Consider the following 16,977-nt stretch of genomic DNA (forward strand, 5'->3'; position numbering starts at 1 on the left):
AAAAGCAATTCATGTAACCAAGTAATATTCTGATATAAATTTTACAAAAGAGATTCTAGATGGCAATCTGTGTTCTTACCCTTTCCACCTTTCGATGCTTCTCAGAGTACTTGAATGTCTGGGGTTCCATCTTGGAAGTCAGCAATAGCTGGTTGAGTATTTCTCACAACCTATATAACTGCACTGACTCTTCTGCCTCTCTCTTCCACATTTAAGGACTCTTATGATTGGGCCCACTCAGATAGCCCAGGATTATCTCTGTTTTTTAAAAATCAACTGATATGGAATCTTAATTCTATCTGCAAATTTAATTCCTTTTGCCATGCAACCTAACATACAGTTTTTAGGAATTAAAATATGGGCAGCTTTGCTATGCCACTTTGGAGCTTGCCAGAGATATTCCTCACACGTTTGTGAAAGTGAGCATCTTAAGGAGATGATTTTCAACATCAAATATGAAGTTGCATGAATTTCTCTAACAGCTAAAAATGTATTTTGAGAACTATGTTACTGGAATTTCTTTCTTCAGTATGTCCTTAGTCTTGGGGTTCAAAGAATGAACCCATAGACCACAGATCAGTGGTAAGACAGGATTTATTAGACAGAAAAGAACATAACTAATTACTGAATCATGGGAACACCAAAATTTGTAATCAGTTGGTCTGAAGTCAGAGTGGTCTTGGGATCCCCAAACTTGTGGCGCTAGGTCCTGAAGTAAGGGCAGTGTCATAGGGAATATTGCCTCAGATTATGTCATTTGACTAAAATTCACTGAATGTAACACATTTACATTTTTTGTGTTGGGACAAGTGAGCCCTTTAAAGCGAAGTTCCCAAGTAAAGTCCCACTAAACCAAAAAGAATTTACATGGAGCACTTCTGTATTTATTTTGTTTAGTCTGTGAATGATAGTTATCCATGTTCTCTTTTGGAAGAAGTCTCTTCTAATGATTATATCCCCTTTATTTTCTTCACTTGTGTGTATGTTTTCGGTTTCCTTTTTAACTAATTTTATTTATAACAAACTCCAGTGAACTGAACAGTTAAAGTAAATTGATGACAGATAGATAGATACACACTCACAAACCTATCATATATCATCTAAAAGTTTCCTTGTATACTTTTCCCTTCCCTTCCCAACTTCCTGCATCCCAGAAAATAGTTTAATTGCTTTCTATATAGATAGGTCTTCATTTTATAGAATTTTATGTCAATAGTATGTCAGTTGTACTCTTTTTAGCTTGATGTCTTTCACTCAACATAATTCTTCTGATAAGCATCATAATTCTTCTGATAAGCATCACTTCTTCTCAGTAGTGCTCTATCGTATACCATTTTTTTTTTTTTTTTACTGACAGTGTGTATGACTATCAGTTGCTATACATCCTCACCAGCATATTAAGACACATTAACTTTAGACTGTCTAATAAGTTTGGAGTTTCATCAAATTACTGCTATAATTTACATTTCTCCAGTGACCAATGATATTGAGCATCATTTCATATAGTTGCCATCATCTATATAGAGAGTTGATTTACATCTTTTAATAATTTTTTCTGAGTTATTTGTTGTCTTTTTGAGTTTGGGGAGTTCTATATACATTCTGGACACAAGTTTCTTATTACATATGCAGTTTGTAAACATTTTTCTTCCAAAGTATGGCTTCTCTTCTCATTTGTGTAACAGTGCTTTTCAAAGAGCTGAAGTTCTTCACTGTGATGACATTCCATTTTTCAATTCTTTCATTTATGTCTCATGATTCTGCCATTGTATTTAACAAAATTAATAAAAGTAATACATATTAGATAATAAAAAATTAAAACTATTGAGTTAAAACTACTGAACAATAAAAGAATATCATTGCATTTATTTTATTTCTATATGTTAGCAACATAAAATTAGAAATAGAAAGTTAAATATATACTATTCTTAATATAATTAAAATACAAAATGCTTAAGAAGAAAGCTATAAAAACATGGGCAAGGCCTACCTGTATACTAAAAATTGTGAAACTAAGTGTTGGCTCTTTGTCCTGTTGAGAAGATCCTGTGGAATAGACGTGGTGAGAGTGAACGACCTCGCCTTCTTGCTGATCTTAGAGGAAAAGTATTCAGTCTACCATCATGAAGAGTAAAGTTTAGCTGCAGAGTTTTCATAGAGGTCCTTCATCAAGTTAAGGAAGTTATCTTCTATCATTAGTAAGATGAAAGTTTAGATGTTGGATGTTGCCAAAAGCTATTTTCATATCTATTGTAATTATTATGTGCTTTTATTTTCCAGTCTAAATTAACATCATAAACCAAATTGATTGATTTTAAAATTTTAAACAAAGTTGTTATTTCTTAGATAAAACCTACTTGATCGATGATATACTATCACTTATAAAATATTATTAAATTGGCTAGGCACCTGTAGCACAGTGGTTATGACGCCAGCCACGTGCACCTAGGGTGGCAGGTTCAAACCCAGCCCGGGACTGCTAAACAAAAATGACAACCAAAAAAAGCTGAGCATAGTAGTGGGCGCTTCTAGTCCCAGCTACTTGGGAGCCTAAGGCAAGAGAATTGCTTAAGCCCAAGAGTTGTAGGTAGCTGTGAACTGTGATGCCACATTATTCTACCGAGGGTGACATAGTGAGACTCTGTCTCAGGAAAAAAAAAAGAAGTATTATTAAATTTAAACTGCTATTCTTTTGTTAACAATTTTTACATCTATATTCACAGGGGATATACTTTTGCTATTTTCTATTTTCTATTTGTGTAATATCCTAATCTTGTTTTAGTATATCGATAACACTGGATTCATAGAATACATGTGGTTTTTTTTTTCCTTGCTGATTTTATACAGTATATATATTATTTTCTCTTTAACTGCTTAATAGAATTCACCTGTTATCTCAAAGTAAGCTTCTTTATGAAAGAGGTTTAACTGTAATTCCATTTTTTCATAGCCATAAGGCTATTCAAGTTATTAATTGCTTCAGGAGTAAACATTATATGGTTTGTGTCTTTTAGAGAATTTGCCTAATTCAAATAAATTGTCAAGTTTACTGACACAGACTTTGCATAATATCCCTCATTAACATCCTAATAATTATATATATATGTATATATATAATAATAATTATAAAATCTGTAGTAATGTCATCTCTCTCGTGCCTAGTATTGGTCTCTTATCTTTTGCTTCCCTAATCAGCCCGACTAGAGTTTTATCAATTTCATTGATGATCTCACAATTAGCCTTTAGTTTCATTATTTTTCTAAAGTTTTCCAATCTGCTACTCCATTAATTTTTGATTTGACATTTATTACTTCCTTGCTTCAGAGTTTTATACGTGTAGCATCTATTTGAGCTTGTTTATTTGTCCAATTTGATAAACTCTACCTTTTAGTAGGGTGTTCAGGACATTTATATTCAAAAGTGATATTATTAAGGTTAGTTTTAAATCTCTGTCCCTAAGTCTCTATCTACCTATATATTTTTCTATGTATTCTGAGAATATATTACACACATCATAATCCATTGCCTTTCAGAATTTCAATAATATTTTCTATAAATAAAAATTTACTCTCATGTAATCTTGATACAATGATCAACTTTACAAATTTACATGGATAGAATACTTATATCTAATTTACCATCAATCCTTTAATTTTATGTAGTAGTGCCTTTTACGCACCTCTCCCTCTAGTATAAGATCCAGTCTAGTGTAAGCTAGTGTGATATTTGCCATGTTACCCTAGTATCCTTTAATCTGGTGCATTTCCACAGTCTTCTCTTAAAAAAATGAAATTAACATTTTGCAACATAAAGATCTCTTTTTAAAATAAAATATGTGTGTGTGTGTTTGTCTGGTATTTTCTCATTATTAGACTGAAGTTATGTATTTTCACCTGGAATACTTCACAGTTGATGTTATGTATGTAAGCACATGAATTCCACCTGTCCTTCATTGGTGATGTTAATTTTTTGATAGTCTGGTCATAATCGTGCCCAAATCTCTACTTTATAATTAATATTTTTTATTTCTTGAAATTATTATGCAATCTTTGGGAATACACTAAAATAATGCAACTATTCTCCTAATGAAAAGTTTACTTTCAAAATTAAGCACAATCGGCTCAGTGCCTGTGGCTCAAGCAGCTAAGGCGCCAGCCACATACACCTAAGGTGGCGGGTTCGAATCCAGCCTGGACCCGCCAAACAACAATAATGGCTGCAACCAAAAAATAGCCGGGCATTGTGGTGGGCACCTGTGGTCCCAACTACTTGGGAGGCGGAGGCAGGAGACTCACTTGAGCCCAGGAGTTGGAGGTTGCTGTAAGCAGTGAAGCCATAGCACTCTACGCAGGGGGACAGCTTGAGGCTCTGTCTCAAAAAAAAAAAAAAATTAAGCACAATCATAATCTTGCTTACATCAACATATAAAATAATATTTACCAAATGATTATTTTCCAACTCTCACATTTTCTCCACATTCATCTTCACTGTTTAGTTTAAGGAAAATATTTCTCTTCTCCATTTATTTATTCCTCTATTTATGAATTCTCATTTGCTCAATGGATTATAATTAATTAAAGCATGTAATTCTTTTGGCTTCAGGTTAAGATTTGCCCAGACACAGACCCTTCACATTGGCATCTACATTCTCATAAAAATCCCCCATCTTTTTCTTACTATTTCTTTAGTTTTTGACATAACAAAAATCCCAGATAGTTAGGCACTGTGGCTGGTGCTTGTAGTCACAGTTACTGGGGAGGCTGAGGTAAAGGGATCACTTGAGCCCAAGAATTTGAGGTTGCTATGAGCTATGATGCTATAGCACTCTACTGAGGGTGGCAAAGTAAGACTCTGTTTCAAAAAATAAATAAATAGGCCAAGCACAGTGACTCACACCTGTATTCCTAGCACTCTGGGAAGCTGAGGCTGTTGAATTGCTTGAGCTCACTAGTTCGAGACTAGCCTAAGCATGAGTGAGACCCCATCTCTACTACAAAAAGAAGAGCTGAGGCAAGAGGATCACTTGAGCCCAAGAGTTGGAGGTTGCTGTTAGCTATGACAGCACAGCGCTCTACCTAGAGCAACAGTTTGAGACTCTGTCTCAAAAAAAAAATTAATAAAAAATTAAAAAATAAATAAAAATGATGTGCCAAATTTTTCATATACCTACTTTCCCTCAGCCCTGGTGTTAGACATTCAAGGTGCCCTGGATCATTTTAGTGGAGAGAGGTAACAAAGAACATGATGTGAACACTAAGTGTGTTCATTGCCAATGAGGTGTCAAATCTTTCTGATAACTCCCTCTGAATGTGGGGATATATTTAAATATCTTGTTCATAAATTACTTTATTAGTTTGTTATTTACTTATCTTCCCTTCATTGTAGTAATAGTATTCAAATACAGTTAAGTCATTTGTTTTGGTGTTATTTCAGATTTTTAATTACATTTCCCCTTTTTATTGATTTATGTTTTAAATAAATGTAGAATTATATGCTTTCAGATGTCATAATTATGCAAAGGAGCATATCATAAAATCATACAGAAAGAGAGAGAGAGAATATGAGAGAGCTACCACCTTTATTTTTTGAGTATAAACCATTGTTTTCTGCTTTGCAACAGTATATATTGTTACTGGGGTACATAAATAAAAAGTTATATTTTGAAAAATATATACTTAGTGTATTTAGGTTACATTAAATGCAAAGTATGCATATTATTTCTAATTTTTTTTGTTTTTTTAAGACAGAGTCTCACTATGTCACCCTTGGTAGAGTGCTATGGCATCATAGCTCACAGCAACCTCAAACTCTTGGACTCAAGATATTTTCTTGCCTTAGCCTCCCAACTAGCTGGAAGTACCAGAGTCCACCACAATGCCCCACTATTTTTTTTCAGAGGCAGGGTCTCACTGTGACTCAGGCTGGTCTTGAACCTGTGAGCTCAAACAATACACTGCCTTGGCCACTGCTAAGATCACAGGCATGAGCCACCACACCTAGCCTAATGATATGATTGTAACTAAATTTGAGGAAACACCTGAACTTTACTGATAATTTTTTTTTTCACATTACTCACTTCAGTTTTTCTGGAACATGTACTGATTATACAAGATTATTTATTAACTGATGAATAAGAAAACCAATGATAATATTAGATTATAAATATGTAATGGAATCAGAGTCACTCAATACCTATTTCTCATACATACATCTCTTCCTCCTTTTCCACCATTCCACTTCTAACCCAACCAGCACTCTGCTCCAATGCTACAAACTTGCTCATCAGTATTTTTTTAATCAAAAAATATTTGCTGACCCCAATTCTTCATCTAAGTACATCACATATTAATTACATATCATATCCTCCTAATTTTTATATCTCACTTTTATATATCAAGGTTTATCAGTCACTTAATAATTCTATAATCACATTCCAAAAAATTGCAATTTAGGGGTGAATTATATCTAAAATATTTTCAAATCATTTTTAGTAAATGCAGAAAAAGCAGAAAACCAGTAAGTAATCTATATCAGATATTTGGCTTTAAAAAAATAAAATCTGACTAAATCTTATTTTCTTATGTTATTATTTCATAATTTAATTCTTCCATTCTACATTTACTCCTTCATTTGGTTAACAAATTGTTGTCGCAGCCACAGATATCTTATATAAGCAGAACTAGGAGAAAAACATTACACTAAGATGTGATTGGGGATATTTTGACTATGGCTAAAAAAAAAATTCAAGGTATAGTGACACAATTAAGAAATAAAATATTACTATGTAAATTTGTCCTGTATTTTTTAAACAGTTTTTGTTGTTTTGCTTTGTTTCTTTAAGTAAGTATATAATTTTGCTAAATTGGTATGAAAGAGAAAGTTCTACCTACTTGCTAACATGTGAAATGTTCTCATCAACATATTTGTCTCAAGTATGAAGATCAAGTTTAGTTCCCTAATAATACCAGATGGTTACATTAGCTCATGGACTAAGGAGAATTCTAACACGTGGCAGACTCAGCAAAGAGAACTATTCCAAATCCTTAGCAGAGTTCTGAAAGATGGTAATAATGTTTTGACAAGGATAAATGATATACATGTTCTTGGCACCAGTTTCTAAAGTTCAAATTGGTTCCCTCTCCCCCCTTTTTCTTCACCTACATTTCCAACTCTCTTCAAAATGATTCTTCAGTTTTTAAAAGCAGATAACAAGAAGCCCCTTATCAGTATATAAATCTTTTAGGGTCCACCCTGCCTTATCTTTAAAACCACTTCCAAGTACAAGAAGATTATAGACTGATATTAAAAGTGGAAATGTTTGCCTTCATATTCTTGAAAAACAAAGTCAGATAAGAAATCTGATTAAAGTGAGAGAAAATAAGAAGGCAGTATACAGATTTGTGGTTTGGAGTTGTTTGAGAGTCTGCAAATATTTGCAATACTGAGCATCCTAGACAGCTCTGAATAGGTAGTTCTAGATCAATTGGGAACATTTATTAAACACAGTGACTAATAACTTATGGAACTTAATTGCCCAAAGGCTGATGCTGTCTGGGGATATAAGCAATATTACAGTGATTTTGATAACAAGATAAGGAAGATAAAAATGTAGTTATAAAATAGTTTATAATTATTTGATTCTAATCAAATTATCAAATTACAATCAAACTTCACCTTACTGAGACAAATTTTGAGTGTTCTCACATTGATATCTACGCATGGCATCATTCTCAGTCTCTTGGTGAATACAAAGTTGAATGACATGTGTTCTGGCCTGGAAAGCATTTTGTATGCTTTCCCTGTTATACTGTAAATTTACTGAACGATCTATGTATATTGACAAAGATTACCTCTTATCTGACTTCAAAAAGAAACAGTCCTGTGTTATATACCAAATATTTATTAAATACCTGCTATAGGATAAGGAGTATACTGGGTTTTTCAAACAAGAGATAACTATAGAAATATTTTCTGCTAGATTTTGGGTAGTTTTTATTATCCAATTAAAACATGTTAAGATGAAAAAGTTATCTCCATGGGTAATCTAAACTTGTCTTAAGACAGAAAAAAGTCTAACACCACACACCCCCCTACATTCATTCCTTTTTTTTTTTTTTTTCAATAGATTGAGGGGCTACAAGTGGTTTTTTGATACATGGATGAATTATATAGAGGTGAAGTCAGGGTTTCAGTGTACCCATCACCCAAATGGGGTACTCTGTACATAACAGGTAAATGTTTATCCCTCATGTCTCTCTCGCTCTGCCCTATTCTGAGTCTCTGAGTTTCCACTTATAAGTGAAAACATGTAGTATTTTTTCTTCTTTTACTAATTCACCTAGAATCTATGGCTTCCAATTCTACATAAATTGGGTGCAAAGGACATTATTTCATTCTTTTTTGTGGCTTAGTATTCCATAGTATACCTCTACCACATTTTCTTTATCTACTTGTCAGTTGATTCCATGTCTTTGCAATTGTGAATTGTGCTGTGATAAACATATGCGGGCAGGTGTCTTTTTTCCCCCCTTTGGATAAATCCTTAGTAGTGGGCCTGCTGGATCAAATGGTAGGTTCACTTTTAGTTCTTTGAGAAATGTCTACACTGTTTTCCATAACAGTTGTCCTAATTTATATTCCCACCAATAGTATATAAGCATTTTCTCTTTATCACCTCCATGCCAACATCTACTATTTTATGACTTTTCAATAATGGCCATTCTGTCAGGTCAAGGTGGTATCTCATTGTGGTTTTAATTTGCATTTCCTTGATGACTAGTGATGTTGGGAATTTTTTTCATGTGTTTTCTGGCCATTTTTTATCTTCCTTAGAAAAATGTCTGTTTATGTCTTTTGTCCACTCTTAAATGGACATTTTTTCTCTTCTTGTAATTTGTTTGAATTCTTTGTATTTTATGGTTATCAGTCTTTTGTTGGATGAATAGTTTGCAAATATTTTCTCACATTCTGTAGGCCATTTATTTACTCTGTTGATTATTTCTTTTTATTCACAGAAACCTTTCCATTTAATTAAATCCAATCTATTTATTTTTGTTTTTGTTATATTTGCTTTTGGACTCTTAGTCGTAAATTCTTCACCTAGGCCAATGTCCAGAAGTTTTTCCTAGGTTTTCTTGTAGGACTTGTATGATATTTAGGTCATACAGTTAAGTCCTTAATCCATCTTCATTTAATTTTTGTATGTAATGAGAGATAGGGATTCAGTTCTATTTTTCTGCTTGTGGCTCTCCAACTTTTTCAACCCCTTTTATTGAGTAAGGAGCCTTCCCCAGTATATGTGTTTGTATAAGATCACTGTGTTGTTCTGAGTTTTTTTATTCTGTTCTATTGATCTATGTGTTTACTTTTATAACAGTACCATACTGTTTTGGTTACTATGATCTTACAGCATAATTGGTTCCTACTTTTTCTCTTTTTTACTTCCAAAAAATATCAAGTGAATAACTTAAACTAGGGGCTGTGCTAAACTTTCAGGTTCTAGCTGTAAGAAAAAAAAAGTTTGACTATCTACATGACTCTAGATTCCATTAGAATACACAGAGAAGTGATCAATTTAAATAACATCTAACACTGCTTTGAGAAAGTGCATGTATTGAGTAGGTACTTATTAGGAACAACTGATCCTTCTATGATTCAGGGGAAACTCAGGGAATGGCCATCTGACAATGAAGGATAGACAAGAGTTAGTCTCATAAAGTGTGCTGTGAGAAGAATGTATCAAGCAGAATTTAAGGACCAATCTTGAAAGAGAGGCACCTTGACTAGCAGAAATCTCACAGGCCACTGAGGCTTGTACAAAGGGTCTTTATTGGGGGGGGAGGCTGCAGAGCAGCACCAAGGAGGAGAGAAAAGAGAAGAGAAAAGAGGGGAGAGAGATAAGGAAAAAGAGGAGAAAAGAAGAGAAGAGAGAGAGAGAAGAGAATAGCAAGGGAGAAGAGGAGGGAAAAGAGAGAGCAGAGAAGAAAGGCAGAGAGAGGCCAGAGAGAGAGAGAAGATGGGGGGAACATATTCTTACATAGGGAAGTTTCAGAATGGTGACTGGCTGGTGGGATAACCAATAAGGAGTCATTTCTTTGGTTGAAAGAGGCATTAGGGGCAGGCAGTGGGAAATTGGAACAGGGTGATGAGGTAAGCAGGCCACTAGAGGAGATGTAACTTTAAGGGCAGGAAGGGGCTTTTAGGGGGGCAGGGTCTTTCTGAGGCAATTATCTAACAAATCTAGAGGTAAGAAAGAAGGTCAGTTTGAGGAATTTAAAGCAGTTCAGGATAGTCATAGTGAAGACTGGAGAGCTGAGAGCTGAGACAGGAAAGTGAGATGAGGGAAAATAAGATAATCTTTCTTAAGGTATAGGTTTTTATCCTAAGAGTGGTAAAATGTCATTGACAATTCATAACATGGTAAGTTGCAGGATCAGATTTCAATTTTAGAACAATTTCTCAGGAAAGGATACAGAGAATATATGGAAAAAATGAGTACTGAAAACAGGAATAGAAAGTAGAGAATGTTACACAAATCTAGGCAAAGATGGATTATAGTGAATGGTTTTGGGGTAAAGACATGTACGGATTTATTGACAGAATTTCTTTCTAAAGTAGGTCTTTGGTCTCTGAGATTCAAAGAATAAACCCAGGGACCACAAAGATCAGTGATAAGATAGGATTTATTTCATAGAAAGGAATAGAAGGAAGGAAAGGCACCAGAGTCTCTGGTGGGGGATAGGGGAAGACCCAAGTGAGAAATCCCCACTCAGGATTCTTTTTATCTAGGGGTTTTATACTAGTTTGTAAATAGGGAGATCTTAGAATTGTATTTGGCTTGAACTTGGCAAACTTCAGAGTTAATTAGTGAATGAATGAGTGTATTAATAAATGAATGTAGTCCAGCTCCAGGCAAAAACAGCAGGAGGTCAACTCCAGAAGAGGTCTAGCTTACTTGAAATATCGTAAAAACTACTTTTCTCCTGTCTTGCTTGAATTTAGATGTTATGCTCAGGAGCTCCCCCCAAAGACCACACCATCTGACAAGTTGATGTAAAGAGGAGTCCTTTTATTGAGGACCTGGTTGGCAACTGCCCAAGTGTCCCAACATGGGACAAATTTCCTTTAATAAGTCTCATTTAACCTGCATAGACAATCTACAAAAATTCTAAAGCTCCTTCACTTCTGCCCTGCCTTTTATTCTCTTAAATAACTATTTTGTTTCAGGGCAAAATTTACCACACAAGATTCTTTCTTACACAATGCCATTTTCCTTTCTGTCTAATTTTTCTTACTCTTAGAAAACCACTTTTCACAAACCAGGATCACAGTTTACTATGAAGTTAATTATTCACTTGGCTAAACTAGTAATTAGAAGGTTTAAAAGGTGAGCATCTTATTTTTTTGACAAAGATTCAGTTTCTCAAACAATCTAAACAACCAAATTATTACATTTTACAAATGTGAGGCATTTTATGGAATATATCATTGATATAGGGTTTTTTTTCCACTCAGGCCTGGACAGGAACCCCAACCCCCCCACCCTCTTTTTAATAGATTAATACACACAGTCTGGCCTCTTCAGGCCACAACCCAGGACTCTGGTAAGTTTACAAACAAAGCAGCCTGAAACATCCCTGGGAAGTTCTACCTTAAGTAAGGAGCACATGTCCCAGGAGAGGGACAGCATTTATTTATTTGCTAATATAAGCATTAAGTTTGTAAAAGTGCTTTTCTTCTATCATGATTTGGCTAAAATTTCCCTTAGGGCCAATATTTACCCCTAAACAAAGGACCCACATAGGAGACCTCTGATTTGGGTCTCCTCTTCCCTGCTAGAAGCTCTGGTGCTCTGCATTCTCTCTGCATGCCTCTCTGTTTAATAAAATTTCATTTTATCACTGATCTGTGGCCCATTGGCTCACTTCTCAAATCTCAGAGACCAAGGACCTACCAAAGAAGAAATTCCAGTAACAACATGACTTTAGGGTTTTAAGTTACCAAAATGTTCTGAAACCACAACAAAGACATTATTCTTTTTGATGTCTTTCATTGTTCCACTAAGTGTCACATGGCTATGTGGCATCAAAGATTGCTGCAAAGGACAGGACATGTGTTTTTAATTTATTTATCAGGCACAGAGCTTAAGGTAGAAAGGAGAAATCTGCAACATCCCATTTCTCTTAGACTAGCCAGGGGGCAAAGTTGGAGCAGGGAAGATGTGACCATGTGGGCTAAACTGTGCCCTGTAGCTGCTGGCCTAAGTATGGGGAACATGCCCCTAGGCCTCACAGAATTCAAAGGCTTAAAATCAAGAACATAAGCTTATAGTAGAATCTAGCAAGCTTAGAAATATTATGGAGGTGGAAGTTTTATTATCTTCGAACATTTGAACTTTAATAATAGGTTTAAAACTAACTTTACCTCAAGGGATACCATAATCACCTGAACAATAAGGCATTTGAGTTATGCTTATTCACACAAAGTTCTCAGTCTTCTCAGAGACATAGTTAGCACATAGTCTCCTGTAAACCCTTTCTTTAGCATAGTTCCCAATGGGGTGGGTTTCCCATGTCTTTCTTATTTTCCTCAAACAAACCATAAACATGTCACAGATAGGGTAAATAGGGCCACAGGATAAAAATAGGGATATAGACAGGGTCCATTCACACAGCTTTCTGTTCAAAGATTGCATTTTAATTTAAAGCATTCTATATACCAAGGAATCATATTTTGGGGTAAAATTTCCTTAGCTCCTTCACCAGTAATCTTGGCACTCTGGGAGGCAGAGGCTGAGTGGATTACCTGAGCTCAGGAGTTTGAGACCAGTCTGAGTAAGAGCAAGATCTGCTCTCAAAATAAATAAATTAATTAATTTAATTAATTAAAGCAGCCAAGCTTGGTGGTGTGTAGTCCTAGCTATTTGGGAGGTTGAGGCAAGAGAATTAATTGCTTGAGCCCAAGAGTTTGAGGTTGCTGTGAGCTATGATGACATAGAACTCAATACCAGGGCAACTGAAACTCTGTCTCCAAAAATAAAGAAGGATGAGGATAAGGAGGAGGAGGAGGAGAAGGAGAAGAAGAAGAAGAGGAGGAGGAGGAGGAAGAGGAGGAGAAGAAATAAAAGAGGCAAAGGGAGAGAAGGAAGGAAAAAAAGGAGGGAGGAGGGGGTAGAACAGAAAAAAGGGGAGGGAAGAGGTTGAGGAAAGAAAGAAAGGGGAAGGGAGGAGGGGAAGGGAGGAAGGGAAGTAGAGAGAAGAGAGGGAAGGGGAAGCGAGGGAAAAGAAGTAGTACCCTTTAGACTAAAATAAAGGATATCCTGTGAAAATAGCCATTTAGATAAAACTCTTTCTCAAATTCATTACTAAATTACCTGTCTCCCTTTTACCTTATACAGCATAACACCTGACTTTTCCTGGGAAATATTATTTACTAGAACTATGGTATATGGAAAATCTATGGGCAGTGGCCTTTATAGATATACTTGCTTCAACCCTGAATGTTTTAAGAATACTTGGATTATGGTCTGGAAATAAGAACAAAAAACCTTAAACTTCCTTTTAGAGTGATTTTATCTGTCTTGTTTCCTACTTTATCTCACAGGAAAACTGTTTGTTGGGTGCCCAACCTGGATATGATTCTGTGTTTCTAATTAAGGAAAAGAAGTGGTATCATGAAACCTCTTTGGTTCTCAGATCATATGATTGCCCAATTTCACATTCATAAAATTATTATGGATGATGGAGAAAGCTAGAGTATAAAGGACAGAGAAAGACAGTAAGCTTGGTATAGAGCAGGACAAGGTGAGGGCTAAGTGTAACTGGATGTAGCTGTTTATGTAGGCTGGAATAAAACACAACGTACCATCTTAGACATCACTTCCCCTAGAAAACTCATTGTGACTTCTATTGACTGAATCATGTGCCCTTTACATGTTTCCATACCACCTTTAGCACTTTAATCACCCTGAGTTGAAATTATTTCTTTACTTGTCAGCTTTCCTTATCATACTACAGATTTATTAAGATAAGGACATGAATCATGTCTTTCATCACTAAACCCTGTTCTTGTTAAGCATGATGCTTAACATGTAAGGGGCACTGAGTAAATATATGATTCATATTATTCATATGTATATAGTGAAGGCATAAGGCAGATCAACAGCTATATTTTTCTGCTAAAACAGCCAAAACCTATCTACTTTTTTCTATCAACTTTTACTGTGCAGCCTTTTTTACCCTCACCTTATTCTTGTGCAATCAATTTTTTACAAACTCTTTTACATTTTTCTCTTATAAAAAATTATTATGTTGATATTGGCCCACAATCACAATAGACTAAGATTTTTCTTTGAATTTTAATCCTATCATGCTGCATGTAGTTTTGTTTACCTGCAAACTTGATAAGAATTGCTGCTATGTCTATTAATCATTATTCTATAGGAATATTAGTAAAAATAATTTCACACCTCCTGCTTTAATATCATGCCACAAAGAGGTCTTCATTTATCTGGCAAAGGATAATTATGAAAGATTTTGCTGAAATTCACAAACATAAACCCTGCAGAATCAGGAAGTAAGCTCTACTTACCCTCAAACATGTAGAATTGTCCAACTGCAAAGTAGTAATTTTGCAATTTATGCCCTATTATTTTTAAATGTAAAACAAAGAAGAGTTACATTATTGTCAGCACTTTTCTGAGCCAGAGTGAAGCACTTGATCAGAAACACCAGAGCAAAACCTTGAGCTTTCCTTGGGACTACGTAAATGAGATTCAAATGTTATGTCTGGAAAATAAAACGGTGCAACAGCCAGATGAAGGAAAGGCCTACCATAACTCAACAAAGCAATCTGGAATAAACTACTCAACCCACCTCAAGTTTATGGACATTTATAATTGCAATATTTATTAAGTAGTAAATGCAATTTTTTAAAAACCCTACATCTTTTGATATGAATTTCTTTGATCTCTTGTTCTAAGAAATATTGTTATTGGAATGAGAAGGCAGGCTTCTTATTTCTTTTTTTCTAAGTTTACTTCCCTAAGACATCCCAAATGTACCATTAGCAAAGGTCTATGCTTAGTGTGTTGTTTCAAAACATCCCATTCAAAATTAAAGCCTAGCCATTAATTGGGCTATTCCAACAGGAAACAAAAAATGTACTTCAGCATAATGAAATAAATAACAAAAATCAAGATATAAACCATATATAATACTCTATTTTTTTATTGTAGTCAAAAAAGAACCCTTTCTTTTTATAAATACATGAGATCCACCCTCTTAACACAATTCCAGGTGTATAGGACTTAACACACTGCCAAGTGTATTGTTAACTTCAGGTATAGGAATCATGTTGTAAAGCAGGTCTTCAGAATTTTTTTTCACTTTCTACTTTCAAAGTAAAAGAAAAAAAATCAATAAGTTGCACAAGGTGGCACCTGTAATTACAGCTAATTGAGAAATTGAAGTAAGAAGATAGCTTGAAGCCAGGAGTTCATGACAAGCCTGGGCAATGTAGTGAGAACCCATTTCTAAAAAAGAAAAATTCCTGTATGACCTTTCAGTGAAAAACATCCATATATTAGCCCCAGAGAGAAAAAGAAAGTGGGCCAGTGGCGCAGCAGATCAGTCACTTTCTCACTTGAATAGCTTTTTAACATCTGAGAAAATACTTTATGTGCAATTGGAAAGAAAAAAAGCCATATTTGATTCTCTCCACCTCTATTTTACAATAATATGCTCTAGGAAAAAGGATGATATTATATTTTAAATCCAAAGAACAGATATATCTATTTCTATGGGTATTCTCTGAAAAGCAGAAATTTGTCTATAGACATAAAATGTAAAAACAGCACCCTGTACCCAATGATAGTATTAATGTACACAGCTATGATTTAATAAAGAAAAGATATATATACATATATACACACATATATATATATTACATGAGGGAGAAACAAATTTGAGTAACAGACACTTCATTTCAATTGGAAAAAAAAAAACTCAACAAATGACTTCTTAGAAATTAATTAAATTGCCTGAACTGGAATAAGTCGTAATCAATTATGTTTATCACTGCGCAAGTGAATTTATGCCAAGAGTGGGCAATTATTCAATATATTCAATATTAAGTAGATTATAATCTCTTTAAAGCCAGAGGTTGTGTATTACTTTTCTTTTTTTAACCTAACAAACTCAGGGTGGTGCCTTGAACACCATATGTATTTGAATAGCATAATTAACTAATTCACTAGAAACTGTTTGAGCCATAAATTAGATACTATTATACTAATTACCTACCTCAAGGCACTTAAGTGAATAGTTGAAAAGTAATTTGGATGCAATATATAGAAAGTGACTAATGGCCATCTTCAACCAAAATCTATAAAGTGAAAGCAAATAGCATATCTATCAAATGATTAATGCAATACAAATTAAATTCACTAAAAATTGAAATTTGTTTAGCTGCCTTTATTTATTTAACTATTAATAATCCACGATGTCCCTTAGTTTTACTGCCTTTCATGTTCTTCAATGGCTTTTTGACACTGCATAAATATCAAAATGAAAATGTCATTTGAAGTAGAAATTTCTCTCTGAAGAAACTGGAAATTAATCAATCTTGAAAATGTGATAAAGAGAGAAAGTGATAAAGAGAAATCCAAGTGGAGAAATTCCGGAGAGTCCAGGGAATAGTGTTATAAAGAAAAGCCCATGTTCCTTCTGGAAATATTTGCCTAAGTATGTCATTTCGGGACAGCTCCCTGCCACATATGTAAGTTTTGTTGGAAACTGTTCATTTCTGCACTGTCCGGATGGGATCATTTTGTACAGTTTGCAACGTGGACAGGCCCTGAGGGAAGGGAAAGCCTAATTTTTCACTTTCTGGCTTTACTTGGATAATCTAAGCTTAATACTGACGACAATAAAACTTGGATTGTCCTTACAGATTTTGAGAAAAACAAATATAGGATTA

The sequence above is a fragment of the Otolemur garnettii genome, unplaced genomic scaffold, assembly GCF_000181295.1.
Source record: "Otolemur garnettii isolate 467f Iridium unplaced genomic scaffold, OtoGar3 scaffold00195, whole genome shotgun sequence".
Lineage (NCBI taxonomy): Eukaryota > Metazoa > Chordata > Mammalia > Primates > Galagidae > Otolemur > Otolemur garnettii.